This window comes from Chanodichthys erythropterus, chromosome 8, assembly GCF_024489055.1.
Source record: "Chanodichthys erythropterus isolate Z2021 chromosome 8, ASM2448905v1, whole genome shotgun sequence".
Taxonomy (NCBI): domain Eukaryota; kingdom Metazoa; phylum Chordata; class Actinopteri; order Cypriniformes; family Xenocyprididae; genus Chanodichthys; species Chanodichthys erythropterus.
Window position 1 is genome coordinate 11,571,836 of NC_090228.1, and position 14,206 is coordinate 11,586,041.

General features: G+C 38.2%; 1 protein-coding gene across 1 annotated transcript in view; it reads right to left on the bottom strand.

Moving 5' to 3' along the window:
• grip1 (glutamate receptor interacting protein 1) overlaps nt 1-14,206 on the bottom strand; it is a 297,915-nt gene that overhangs the window by 183,754 nt on the left and 99,955 nt on the right. The gene's annotated exons all lie outside the window — the stretch shown is intronic.

Below are 14,206 nucleotides of genomic sequence, written 5' to 3' on the forward strand. Positions count from 1 at the left end.
AGGGGTAGGGAGTTGCAGGGGGGGGAAAGCAACGAATCGCAGTCAGCTGGAGAAGATGGGTCAAATATCAGTCTACTCCGGTGCGCTGCTCTCCTCTAAAGAATACCGTGCGTGGAAGGGTCCTCAGCCATACAACTGAATGGGTCTTTGTGCATGCGTGCACACACGTGTAGGTAAGGAAGAGTGTGGGGTAGGAACAAAAGAGAGAGTGGCAAAAAGAAGAGAAGGGCGGGGGGAAACACACAGGGAAGACACAAAGTTCAAAGGAACCAGCAGCAAGGCGAGGAATCCTTGGGCTATGACTGTCTCATTCCAGAGTGGGAAAAAGGGTAGGGAGTTTGTCTGCCTCTACAATAAGCATGAGGGTTTATCATCATAAGAATGACAAACAAAAGAGTTGTGCACGAGTGGGGTGTGGATAGAAACCCTCAAGGGTCTCTCCAGCAGTTCCATTGCAAGACAAAAGATAACTCCACTACAGTAGATGGAAGGGGTACTGTGGTTATGTGTAGCTAGTGTGGCACTGAAAAAAAGCTGAGAGGATTACAGCAATCTCCAATTCACCAACAATGCAGCCAAGCCAGCCGGTGCTGCCTAGATCAGTGGCTAATAGCATTAATAGGGTTAGCGGACTTGTTAATTGAGCTGTTTGCCAACAATGACACCCTGGCGTGTGTCAGTAACCCATTCATTCAGAAGGGGTGTGTGCCGTGTCACCTCAGGGTGATAACAGTACTCCCAAGAGACCTATTGTACTGATGTCATTCTACTGCCTTGACTGTTCTAACCTCCCTGCACTTTTCTTCCCAGTACTGGAGATGGACAATCGCGTCAAAAACACCCTGTGATTCTTCACCTTATGGAATCAACCATTTTATATTGGCAAGTTTCACTGTGATTGGATGGCTGAGGTAGACCATCATGGTCTAAAACATATCATGGGAGAATAAATCCGTTCACAGAAAGCTCGCTTTTTCTGTGGTGTTAAGTCTTTTCTTTTGTGCAACGCAGCAAGGGGGGCTTCTTTTGTCTGAGGTTTGTCACGCTCACAAGTACGTAGTAGGAGGTTAAATCCCACCATGCTGGATCACTCCTTTTCTTATGTCATGATTTGCATTTAGCAGCTACAGCCAAGTTTTCACACGTTAAGGATTACATACGTGTTTGTCTCTGAGGTTTTGAAGAGAGAGAAAGGAAAGAAAAAGAGGGTCAGACCGGAGCCATCATCCAGCGGTAAACACACATGGTCTAGACATGTCAAGCATCAGTTTGTACAGGAGACATTCCCATCAATTCCTGTTACTTTTCTACTGACATTTTCAGAAAAATACATTTATTATTATTATTATTACTACGATTATTAAATCTTTAAATTGCAATTAATCACATTACATTGACAGCTGTACTGGATCTTACTGCAGGATTCTCAAAAATCCTCAGTAAAGAAACAGTCTATTTGTAGATTGACAAAAATCCTTTGAGCAATTAGAAAAAAGTCCATACAAATAAGATCTAAACTGCCTATAAAATAAGACATTGCCTCTCTGATTGTCTACTGATGAGCAGACACATGTTTTCTCATCAGGGAATGGTGCATCCAGGGAATTCACAGCTCCCACAATTTTGAGACTCAGACTTGTTTATCCAATCTGTCTGCCACCTGAGGCAATCAATGCACGTTCAACAGAATCATTATTGTTTCAGGAAATACAAAACTCCAGACGCAATCTAGCTAGCGGGTTGGGTGTTTAATTAGCTCTGTGGTCGCCATACCTGTAATTAGACATCCTCTGTCCACATCGAAAGACTGAGTTTGGATTCAGGGCAGCTGCTCTTTGCAAAACTGCACAACAGAGGCAGTATTCTCAAGCAGGGGGGTATGAATCAGCATGACGAGAGTTCCTTTATAAAATAATTCTCATCTTTATTGGAGCTTTGCAATTCATGATGCAGTAACTATTACTATTCATGAGGTAAGTGCATTATAATTAAGACTATGGCTAGGAGATGGTGTAATTAAGACTAATTCACTATATTTCATAATATTCCATCTGGTACTTTGGAATAAGAGCTGTAATGTGAAGCATCAAGGAGTAGTAATGTTGTGATGGTTTGCGCTTGTATGTTATGAGGATTGTGGCAGTGTTCCAGGTGTGAGTCTCTCCTGAGATTGTTTTCAGATAAACCACTGCAGTAAAAGCTAGGCTTTAAACACTGAGCCTGTGCCAAGTTCTCAGTGTCTCTGCACCTAGTCAGAGCTAAGCATTTGCTGCAGTCACCGTTTCTCCTGTCCAGCTCACAAACCCAAAATATAACTTTGTGTCTCATTTCCTTTTTGGCTCAATTCCATTTGTATGGTAAATGCTGCGGTAGGTGCAGAGCTGCAATGGGAGTCATTTATAATGGCTGCATGACTTCCCTTAAAGGAACAGCTCGCCCAAAAAAAAAAAATGAGAACTGTAATTTTTTACGCACACTCATGTCATTCCAAACCACGTCCTTCCACCTTTACTACTTTGTTCATGAATGTGACAAACAGAACTGTGTCCAATTTGTAAACAAATCATTGTTTTCAATCAGAATTAAATGGTTTATTCAAGTTCACAAAACTGGTCTAAACAGTTTGTTCACAAATTGGATTGATCAGAGCCTCGTCTGATGTTTATATTACAGACCAAATCCTCATTCAAGTCATACAATATGAAAAACAAAGGATATTTTTCAAAATTCACCTTTTTATACTATTGAAGAAAGTCATACAGGTTTGAAATTATGTGAGTGTGAGTAAATGACAGAATTGTTATTGTTAAGTGAACTACCTCAGCAGTGGGAGGCAGACTGAAAGTGTGTGCGTATGAGCAATCCAGGCAGAACTTCTTAAAATCCTCACTTGTGCAACCATTTGAGCGTGAACTGCCTGAGGCTTTTTCTGGAACCAGGGCTGTGCCAGTTTGTTGCAATATGGTAGCTCCTCTTTGGAAGCAAGTCCATTGCCTGGGTAGAAAAAAAAAGCTGTCCAGACACCACATCTGCTATGAGCAAATGCTTCAGATGGTTGAAACAACCTCTCAGTAGAGGCAGTAGGATGCTGACAGGTTAAACGTTTTTGTTTTCACAGTTATTTGATCTGAGGCATTCAGAAGTCATGCAGGATTGCTGAGTCAAGTGCTTCACAACTTTACAAACAAACCAACCCACACAAAAAAAAAATTCAGTCTTTTTGAATGTTCTGCCGCCTTTCCCATTGCCCACAGTCTCCCTCTCATGGCTGAGTGAATCTCTTCCTTTACTAATTTATCACATCTGCAAGGTCTACATTTATTCTGCCCTTAGCCAGTTCCATGAAGTAGTTCTATTTTCATACCTTCTGCTCTAGACTCTTCCTCATTCGAGATGGCAGTTCTGCTTTGAGTGCAGAAACCAACACTTGACCAACTCGCTTATGACCTGGAAGGTTGCAAGTTGCATCTTTACAAGGAGGATCAACTTTGCCCATAAGCAACATACTTCACTCCAAGTTGCTCTGGGGGAGAACGGTCACTGCAGTAAGTTCATTGTGCAGTTTTATGGTGACATTCAGGAGTGTAAAATTAAAATTTTTTGGCTAATAAAGCTATTGGTCAGTTGGATTTTTGTTAAGGAGCCAATTTTGGATCTTGACCACACTGTATTAAAGGATTAGTTCATTTTCAAATGAAAATTACCCCAAGTTTTACTCTCCCTTATGCCATCCTAGGTGTATATGAATTTCTTCTTTCTGATGAACACAATCTGAGATACAGTATATTAATAAATATCCCGATGCATCCAATGAGCGATACCAATGAGTATGAAGCTGAAGAAACTGCATCCGTCCATCATAAACTTACTCCACACGGCTCTGGGAGGTTAATAAAGGCCTTCTGAAGCGGATGGTGACCGGAAGGTGGTCTGGCGGAAGCTAGATATTTTACTTCATAACATGTTAAATATGGATTTTTTTTTTTTTTTTTTACACAAATGTGTCGAATCACTTCAGAAGGCCTTTATTAACCCCCCAGAGCCGTGTGGGGTATGTTTATGATGGAAGGATAAGGATGGATGCAGTTTCTTGAGCTTCATACTCGTTAGTATCGCTCACTGCCATTATAAAGCTCGGATGAGTCAGGATATTTATTCATATATCTCAGATTGTGTTCATCAGAAAGAAGAAAGTCATATTCATCTAGGATGGCTTGAGAGTGAGTAAAGCTTGAGGTAATTTTCATTTGAAAGTGAACTAATCCTTTAAAGTCATGGAAACAAGTGTGTGGTAAGGAATAGAGATTCTATACTGTGACTAGAGGAAGGTGACAAAAGTTAGAAATCAAAAATGAGTCAGAACAATATGGTATCTCTGAAACCGCCAAAAGCAGCATTAAACCTGGATAAATGTGCCTCCCCCGTCTCAGATTAGATAGTAATGTTATTTACTCATCCAAAATGTCTCCACTATAACTGTGAATGTGGAGCTTATGGCTTGTACATTTTGAAAGCTTTAGCTTGCCTACCTCAATCTTCCATCATGACAGCCCTGATGTACTGTTATTACAAAGACAGAAGCATTTCAGAGTGCAGGCCTGAGCATGGATCAGCTAATGGAAGGGTTAAAGGTCAGGCCTAAATCCTAGCCAAGATGCGAAACATTTCAAGAACTCCATTGACACTCTCATTACCTTAGAACATACTTAATCCTTTGTGTCAGTTCCTTTCCGAGTCTGACGTCAACATAAGATTAGGGGGAACCTCACAATGGTCGATTATTTTTGTTTGAGATAGTTGGGAAACCTAGAAAAACAAGTCCACAACATAACTCTGACTGAAGGGAATTATCTCAGACCTGTTCATGAATGTTAAGAAGTTGGTAAATAGTGCCAGAATGACAAGACTAGAGAGGGAGAGACAGAATAAAAGAAAAAAACTAGGATGAAAGTATGCATCTTTAAGTATACCAGTACTGTCAAGAGAGGGTGGAAGAAGAAAGATCGAAGGATTTATTCTTTCACACCCGCCCTCTGATTCATTTCACGCCCAGACGGTTTATGTTAGCCAAAGCCTTATGGGCAGACACTGGCCTTCATTCAACCTCAAAAAGCAGTGGGCAGAACAAACCAGTGACCTTCCCACCCTCTACTGGGAGTTCTCTAGCACTATAGGAGTTGAGGACAGAAAAATATCATTAAATAATTTAATTCAAGTGTGGGTGTCCCCTTTTCATGCATGGAAGGCTAAATCCACTATCAAGGTAATTAATTTGATTAACAGAGAACACTTAAAGGCCAATAAATCAGCTGATCAGCAGTTGACCTACTGTATGTATGGGAAATAACAATTGTAGATAGCTAATTTTGTACTTTATAAAGACGCTGACTCAACTTCTTGTGCTTTATAGCCAAATATAGAATCTACCAGTTCACTAACGCAGCAACAGATTGAGATCAGATTGAGAAAAGAAAGGTGAAAAGAAAACAAAAAGATAAACAAATAGCTCTGGTGTGAATCTGCAGCAGTTAATACACAAACTTCAAGCATCCCTAGGAGGTAGATATCAGTTATCATTCTCATGCAGTCATTCATTTGGCTGGTGGTCACTGATAAAACATACTACTTTAAAATAATTGTTGGGCAGTGTTAACCAGACCAAATCCTAATATATCCACAATGATTGGTGTCAGAATACAGTCAAAAACCACTTAAGAGCTAGTAAAATGTCAATGAAAATGAGTGGGAAAAACACTTGATTCACTGGGGAGACTATGCATGAGTGCCATCTTTGTGACCTGTCTAGTCTCCTCAGTCAACCCAACTGGCAGACATAGAGGAAGTCAACTACACAGTGATGACACAAAGAAGGCCTCCAACAAAAACTGCAATCACCCAGAAAGGGTAAATCTCATGCCCTCTACTTCCATAACAGAACACAATATAAAATAAAATATGCATTTTATGATTAAACACTGTTTAAAGAAGGTCACTGTTGGCATATGATTAATCAAAGATTGCTAAAGTCAACAGATTTTACTAATAGACCTACAAATCTCTGTGTAAAAATAAAATAAAGATGCTGCCATCTTTCTAAAGTCATTTTACTCCCCTCAACTGGGGTGCCTCCAAATCTCAGGTGAAAATTGTAATTTTGACCCCCCTCTACAAAATAGTGGATTAGTCATTAAATATACATCTGTGACATTTAATATTTTGGCTTTCGTCACTGCTTATGTTGGTCATTCTACAGGAAAAATATTAACAAAATCAAAAATTTGAGCAGGGAAAGTCTCTAAAATATGGTTGATTTGACACGGAATGACCCAGTAATTATATAAAATGATTTAAATATAAATGTACTACTACTATACTACTGCTTCTACTATTATTTTATAAAAATATAAATAAATACATATACTTGTAAATATTTCTCAAATATATACATGAATGTGTTTGTATTTATATGTACATAATAATTACACACAATACACCCACATATATTAGGCAAACTTAAACTTTTAGTTTGTATGCGATTAATTGCGATTAATTGCGATTAATCATCTGACAGCCCTAATTACAATGTTGAATATAAACTTGGTATGTTAACTTGTAATAGTCTAAAATATCTGGAAATGTGCAAATGTGAATGAAAAGTGAATCTGAAATATTTCCAAATAAATCAATACCAAATCTAAATCAGAATTTAACCCAGCATTGAACCCATTTGTGAATCGATTCAGAAAATCAGTGACAGTGCACAGCCTGCTTAACAGAGAGACTGGGTGAGCCAAATATATCCAGTAAACAGTGTTGGATTCATTTCATGGTGGGAATCCTTTATTGATAGCAGTCACGTGAAAGGCGTTCACTGCAGAAACTCATTTTAGAGATGTATGTGAAAAAAGGCTGAGAGGGAGCATGCAGATGGTGACGACTCTGAATAAAACATGAGGGGAGAGTGACACAGACTGCTAAAAATCACATTCGGATCAGAGCACAAATTCAGCATGTCACAAACAGCATTTCCAAAAGCAACAACGTCAAGTGAAAGTGTCCAAATCCTGCATGGGACATCTCGGCTGACCCAGGCTGACCTCAGGGTCTCAGATGCCAGTTTTGTCCCCTGAACCAGTCAACCTTTTCAACCGCCATCAAACAACTGCCAGCACTGCGCTATAACTGTGAGCGTGTGTACTTCTACAACACATCCTGTAGGCACTCATTCCCTAGGCACCTCCCATGTGTCATTCCTGACAGAGGGAGAAATCTTCCGCCAGCCTTGACAGACATGTCCACATTATTAATGTACGTGACATGACTTCAAATGGAGTCGATTGTTTTCTTCAAGCCTGTCAGCGACAACACAAAATTCAGCATTGTATGTGGCACTTTTATTGGCTAAAAAATGAGACGAAGGAGTTTTGAAGGGTATTTTTTTGTTTGTTTTCACAAATTTAACTAAGATGGTATCTTAACCTTGTACATAGAACAAAAACAAAACAAAACAAAAAAAAACAGTGTGAACAGCCCCTTACAAAACACAAGAATGAAGGTGGAAAGAAATGTTTGTGATTATTTAAACTGACCAAATTTTACAATGTCCTCCAGAGAAACTGAGGAGAGATGATTCTGCATCCAGCTGGATTGAATAAATATGCTTGCTGTTGTTCATTACCTAACACACCCTTGCTCACAGCAGACTTGAAGTGCTCCACAAAAGGCAGAGGTGTCTGATTAACTGTTTTATTGTGCATGAATCCTCCTAAAGCTCTTTGGGAAAGGCTCCAATTGCCACAAGTGCCATTTTGTTGAGTGACAGTTAACATTTTCTCCAATTCATAGGTCGCTCACACTGTACCCGGACTGACTTCACGGTCCAAAACCTAGATTCATTTTTGCAGACCACGTTTCATATGAGAAGTGTGACTCCCTCAGACTGTCTACAGACTGTCTGCATTTCTGAAAGATTGACAAATGTGTCTGGAAATTACAAAAATACCATTTTTTTTTTTTTTTTTGAGTTCTGTATTGCCAACAAATCAATTATCATTGATATTGATATTTATTTTCATAAAAATACAAATTCTACATATTTTTATCTCAAATTAAAAATACATAATTTTAAATGCTACAAGTGAAGGCATTACAACATTATAATGCACAGCATGAAAAAAGGTTTTGCCAAGACATTTAAAGGTGTGGTTGATTAAGATTTCACTTTTTTAACTTTTGTAGCATCTGGACCAATCAGGCACACAAAATTACTCATTATATTTAAGGAATTACCCATAAACTTACTCAATCAAAGCTCTGTGAACCCATCCCCCTAAAACTGCAACCAGCATGTACCAAAACTGCAACCCAAATGTAGCTAGCACACAGGCACAACTAGGTGTCCTGTTACAGATATATGGTACTTTTATGATCAGAAAGAATGCTATAGAGACTCATTCTTTCTGAGAAGGACAAATAAACTCTCTTAATTCTATAATTTCTCTATATAACCACTTGGGAAATGTATAAACATGTATCCAAGTTTCCCATCTCATGACTTTTCTTTCATGGGATTTATTCTATGTATTAATTTTCTCTTTTGAACTAGTTTGGTATTAATATCCCAGAGCTGCAATGTATAGTTAACTGGAATCACATGGGTAGCATGTTTGAATTCTACGGACTCCAAATTTCGATTCCTATTTAGTAATTTATATTATGTCCATACCTGTGCAACACATCAGTATTACAAGAATGTTTAATAGTTCTTATTCAGGAACTCAGCTTGTTAATCTTTCTTGGTCGTAAAAGCCCTGACAGGAGGTGTGTTGTCACCCAGAAATACAACACCTTCATTGGCTGCATCAACCTTAAGAGGTTGGGCTTTGACCAGAGGTTAAAAGCTAGAGAACAATGCCACTCCCTCTCTTCTTCCTTGCTTCTGGACGACCGAACGGGTCTCCTTGCGGCCGGCCTCTCTAGGCCCGGCCTGCAAGGCCTGCCGCCCCCGGCCTACAAATTAACCATGTGCTCATCATCCAACATGAAAAGACTGGCAACAACTTCGGACTGAATCCTCAAGATCTCTCCTCAGATGCTCCTCAGCCTCAGGGCATCTTGCAAGTATTGTACATTTTAACACTAAACAGCGATTTAGTATTAATTTGTAAGACTTACCTTTGCTATTGCGGAAGAAACCGATGATTCCTTTCCAGATTGTCTTTGACTTTTTCCTATAGCTCTAGTAACAGTACCTCCTTCGGTTCAACTATATCATTACTCATTCTTACCTACAATACGTATGTGTGTGTGTGACCTTTGTTGTATGTTATGTGTTTGTTAGTTTAGTTATGTGTTTGTGAATTAGTTAATAAAGATTGTGCACAATACATGTTTGGTTCTGACTCCGTCTGCTCATAAATTGCCTCTTAAGTGATTTAGATCCCGAACCTATGCTCTAAGTAGCACAGTGCGATAAGAATGTTATTTTTCCATAACCTGGAAATGAACATTTCTTAGAATTATTAAACAATCAACACTAAGTGTTGCCTGGACAACAGGTTAATTGATTGTAATATTAAGATTAATGTAGCTATATCCAGTAAATCTGATGAACAGATTTACATATTCATAATTAATCATAACTAATAAATCATACTGAGTTATGAATAATTATGAATATTGAGTTAATTCGCTACACTTTAGTTAGTGTGTAATTTTGCTGTTTGTGCATAAACAACATCTACGTTACGACGCTCAAAGTTCAATGTAAAGGGAGATATTTTCTTTTACAGAAATGCCACAAATGACTGGTAGGGACTACAACGAGCTTCTTCCTGGGTTAGTGACATCACTAACCATAAAATTTACATAAACCCTGCCCCAGAGAACACGCAACAAAGGGGGCAAGAACAATGCAAGGCTGAACACCGTTACTGACAATCCTCATTTTGGCTGCGTGAGATTCTCCTGCTTTGTTGTTGTTGAGCAACCGAAGCGTGAGCTTTTAAAGCTCCACCCTCTTTTGGAAAGTGGGCTGGGAGCAGCAGCTCATTTGCATTTAAAGAGACACACAAAAACGGTGTGTTTTTGCTCACACCCAAATAGTGGCAAATTTGACAAGCTATAATAAATGATCTATGTGGTATTTTGAGCTGAAACTTCACAGACACATTCTGGGGACACCAGAGACTTATGTTACATCTTGTAAAAGGGGCATTATAGGTCCCCTTTAACAGCGTTATTAATGTTTTTTAGAGTCAACTTTAAGTGATCTAAATGTGCATGCTTGTCACTCCTATTTATACAGTTTTTTACAATTGATATTAGCATCTAATATCAACTAATTAGGGCTGGGGTATACATCGCATGCAATTGTCACATGCATTTCGTCAGTAAAGCCGGTTCCCTGATTACCGCTAAATCGCCATCACCTGCTTTCAAATGAAGCGGCATTTAATAGACAGAGCCGTAGTTCACTGATAAGCCACGCAATATCGCGTTCATTTTTAGCAGATATCGACTTTGATAAAGAACGCGATATTGCGTGGCTTATCAGTGAACTACGGCTCTGTCTATTAAATGCCGCTCCATTTGAAAACAGGTGATGGCGATTTAGCAGTAATCAGGGAACCAGCTTTACTGACAAAATGCGCGTGACAATTGCATGCGATATATCCCCCAGCCCTACAACTAATTAATTAAAATAAAAAATATTTTTACCTCAAGATCCCAAGAACGAAATCACGTCATACATTTGCTACCAGAGTCTCTTATCTGAATGGCTATGGAGGATAACATGACGTGTCTAGACACTGGCCTGCTTTCTTCAGACAACATTACTACTATAAAAGCATCACATGACTTATATATAAAGCTAGCACAGACGGTAGTATCTCTCCCTTGGGAAAGATGTTGTCATCTCGAAGACATTAAATCTAAGACAGCACACTGTCTTTGAATCATGAGAAATGTGTTTGTGACGCGATGCCCTGTAGGCCACCAGTTTCGTCTGCTGCAGTAAACACAATCATTCCTCTATCTGAGGATCATGCCATCACCACGATCTGTCTTTGGCTGTTTCGCCAATATATCGATTTGACATAACCTGCTTAATGGAGTGTGATGCGGCTCAAGCACCACTGGGGAGTAAGAAAAATTACAAGCACCTCAGATGTCTCTTGATTTTATTTTATGTTAAATTAAAACCACACAGCAATACTACATCTCATCTGCTTTTTTCTTCAACCCCAGTTATCGTTCTGAAGATATAAAAGATGTGAAGATGTAAATGCGATGATTTGCCAGAATATAAAGTGACTCTGCTGCAGGCATCTGCTGTGGTGTGAAGAGAGAAAAAAATAACACCTCTGCTGCTGGTGGGTCTAAAAATATATGTTCACAATCATAATAGACCTCTTGTTAGTTCATGTACCATATACTTGCAGATGACTACACTGATGACTACAGGGGCTATGAGTGACAAACCGGTGTGAACATGCCATAATATATAATCTTAAAACAGGTAAACAACATGCAGCATCCACCTGCTTACTGAAAGGGAAATCTGTATGTATTTATTATGTATAGTGTTGTTCTGTTCATACAATCAAAGTCAATGGAGTCCAGTATTGTTTTTGGACCTCATTGACTTTCACTGCATGGATCTTTTGTGTTCTGCTGAAACAAAAAGTAACATGGGTTCGCCGATCGATTCTGATATTTTCCAAATACATCGCAAATCGATTCTGAGCTTAGTTTTTAACAGCAGATGGCGCTCTAGGCTATTTTTTAACCACATGCTCAAATGCTCACAAAGAAGAGTGCCCGTGCTTTCGGTTGAGTCTGGGAATGTATTTGCACCTCAGAATGCTTTTATGACACGAGATTAATTAAAACAGTCCACTGTAATTCAGTCCAATTGTAATTCGCTTCAACCTTTTCGAACTTTATGAATGATTATTTTATAGAAAGGTTCAAGTGGTGTGTGTAAAGAAACTGGAATCAAGCAGAGTACAGGTGTTTCTAAAGCATGCAGTGCCATCTGCTTTTAAAAACTAAGATCAGAATCGATTCGAGAGAAAATCGCAATACATACGGAAAATATCAGAATCGATCCAGAATCATTTCTTGATTTGTGATGCATCGTTGTACCACCCCAGCGCTACAAGGTTATCATCAAGTACTTGGTATCATTTCATTGAAAACCCTCCAAATTTTGAAGAAAATAGATTTTGATCATGTTTGGTGTTCTTTACTACACTGCTGAAAAAAAACAAACAAAACAAAACAAAACAAAAAAACAGAAAAAGTGATGCAATTTATTGATTTCTTTTGTTATTATTCATGCTTGACATGATGACTTAGAAAGTAAGTTTGGGCTTCACAATCATGTCTACTGCATCTGGGCCAAATTTTGTGTTGATATCTCAAAGCAATCAAAAGTTATGGCATTTGGATCCATGGTAGACTTTTTATCAAAAGTCCAAAAACATTTTCAAACAAGTGATCTGAGTGTTTTACTGAACAAACGCCACAAAGCAATAAAATATTTATAATTACATAGAATAAGTATCCAGTAATATGATCCTGGTTGATGAGTGATGATCTTCCAGGGCTGTTTCAGCTGTGCGCTCCTATTTTTATGGCGCACAGTAAATCAGGACCTTTCAATCTGAGCAATCGATCCAATCCAAGCATGCGCAAATGTAAAAACAGTGTCCAATTAGTCTTGACACATTGTCCCTACCGACCACACCTGAGATCCCTTTTCCATTGGTTGAACTTTCAAATGACATTGGAAAACACCACATCATGATCATGAGTCCTACACTGTAAAAAATTACCGTGATTTTAACAGTAAAAGACTGTAAAAATGCTGCAGTGAAAAACTGTTAATCGGTTTACAGAAAGTTTCCGTACTATATACGGTGAATAACTGTAATAGATCTAACGGTACATTTAATGTAATTTTACAGTAAAGTACCGTTAAATTCACAGTTTTTGGAAGTGAAAAATAACAATTCATTGTAAAATTTACAGTGGAAAACCGTAAATTGACATTCCCACAATTCCCTGCGTGACACTTCACATTTGATATATTTTCGTTGAAATAACTGTTTCTTCTTAGGTTTTTCTCATTTTTTTCTAATCAGTTATGTACATTAGGGTTTTATGTTACATCTAATGTTGTTAAATTAATGTTTAATTGTATTTTTAAAATTTCATGCATGTTACCATGATGGTGTTTAATGTGTGTGTGAATGACACTGTGTGCACCTTCTATATGTTAGTGTAGTGTTCCTCAGCCTGTGGAAAAGCTGCTTGTGATGAACTTTGATTCATCACGTGACTCTTATCACCACTGTGTCTGGTGACTGTCAGTGTATTATAAAGGTACAAAACAGATATAAGTACTTCATTAGGTTGGTAAATTAACATTATATCAGTTAATGAAATACGTTATTTTACCGTAAATTTAACAGATTTTTTTACATTGCTACTGTATTTTTTACGGTAAAGTTCTGGCAAACACAGCTGCCGTTTTTTTACCGTAAATTTTACTGGGATTTTTTTTTTTTTACAGTGTATAGCTTAAGCCAAGCAGCATGTCATGTCACTCCTTGAGGATTTTCTCAAGATCTCCACATCATGTTATGTTGTGTGAGAGTTTGTTTGAATTGAGAATCTGCTCTAAATAAAGATGAGTGATTAACAATGGTTTACTTATGATACACGTAGAACTTGGCACAAAAGCCTCATCTGTATGCTGTTTAAACGTGCGTCTGCTGTGAGTTATGGTTTTACGTCACAAAAATATTGGCCAAATTTAGTTACTCTGATCGAGTCATAGAATGTGAATTTGTTATTGTTCGATACCGGTCTGTGGCCGATCAATCAGATCATCCCTAATGACTATGAATCCTGGCCAAGGAAAAAAACACAGTCATCCATTTCCTCTCCTTGCCTGATTAAATTTGGTCATTACACCATCTTTTAAACAGAAGAGCTGCAGTTGCTCATTGAACAGCCATAGCTGTTCAGTGTTCACCTAAATTTCAACTTATAAAATTAGTAACATTAGTAATATAATCTAGTTATGCTGAGGAGGATTTTTAATAATGAATTGCAGCCATGGAATATGTTCAAAAATATGGATTCAATTTCAGTGTGTCATTTAAAAGCTTTTTTTTGGTTATTTGTATTTAAT